The following is a 1,183-nucleotide window of genomic DNA, read 5'->3' as shown; positions in this document are numbered from 1 at the left end:
CATACATGCGAACATCAATGTTGCAACAAAGACCTGAGGAAGTGGGTATTCACCCACGAAAGCTCATGCTCCAAAACGTCTGTTAGTCTATAAGGTGCCACAGGATTCTTTGCTGCTTTTACAGATCAAGACTAACACGGCTACCCCTTTGATACTTAACAAAGACTTGTTGGGCTATCTACCTTGTCACTAGAACATGACATTGCTCACAGCATTGACTTGGAGGAACTTGTTTCTAAATTTGCTAAACTTAAAGCACAGAAACATGAATTCTAAATTATAACATGTTACTCTGTGACTGTGTATTATCTATAATGTATGTGATTTTTTGGGGGTGGGGTGGGGAGGCGCAAGATGGAAGTTTCGCCTAGGGCGCAAAATATGCTTGCACTGGCTCTTCCTATGAGATGAGAAGCCATGTTTTTGTTCAATGAGCATTGAAGCTGAAAAGGGAGATGTTTTCCTCATTGATTTCTAGGCCCCCCCACTCTAATGCCCTAAACACCCCTTTCCTCCCACAGCCAGGAATAGAACCCAACGGTCATGACTACTAGCCCCCCTAATCCTGCTCCCCGTGACAAAGGAGAAGCTCTGAAACCCCTGTACTGGCCCCTCACCTCCCTGCTTGTGCTGCACTTGAAACCCAATGGGGTTTCCTTGGGCAGTTTTGACACTCCCAGGAAGGGTGCACTTTTAGGAGCAGGTTCCAAATAGTGCAATTAACCAGCCAGAAGGGGCAGCAGGTGTCAGCATAGGAGCCATTGAAATAACCCTGCACTTACTTAGATGCAGACATAATGAGCTCTATGGTTGGTAAACGTACAGAGACTCTGCTCCTGCTCATGAACTAGCAGCCCATGACCTGTAAACAGCTGCCATTTGAATACATCTGAAAGTTACACAGAACAACGATCTGTGTTAAAGGAAGGCTGCCATTTATTAGAGCCCCAATTGATGCCGTGTGCACAAAGAGAGGTTTCAATGTGTAACTGGGAGTTTGGTAAATTTTGGTTATTTTATTTTTCTAAGAAGTTCCTGTCCACCCCCAGTAGAGTTTTCAGTCCCAATGACAACTTACCAAATGTAATACAGACTAGTCCATTCCTCTCAAGTGGATGTGGTTCTTGTTCTTCTGCACATTGTAGCCCATGGAGGCCAAGGACCTGCAAATTTGTCTTCATGT

Source organism: Gopherus evgoodei, unplaced genomic scaffold (genome assembly GCF_007399415.2).
Source record: "Gopherus evgoodei ecotype Sinaloan lineage unplaced genomic scaffold, rGopEvg1_v1.p scaffold_131_arrow_ctg1, whole genome shotgun sequence".
Taxonomy (NCBI): domain Eukaryota; kingdom Metazoa; phylum Chordata; order Testudines; family Testudinidae; genus Gopherus; species Gopherus evgoodei.
Note: the sequence above shows the minus strand (reverse complement) of the source record.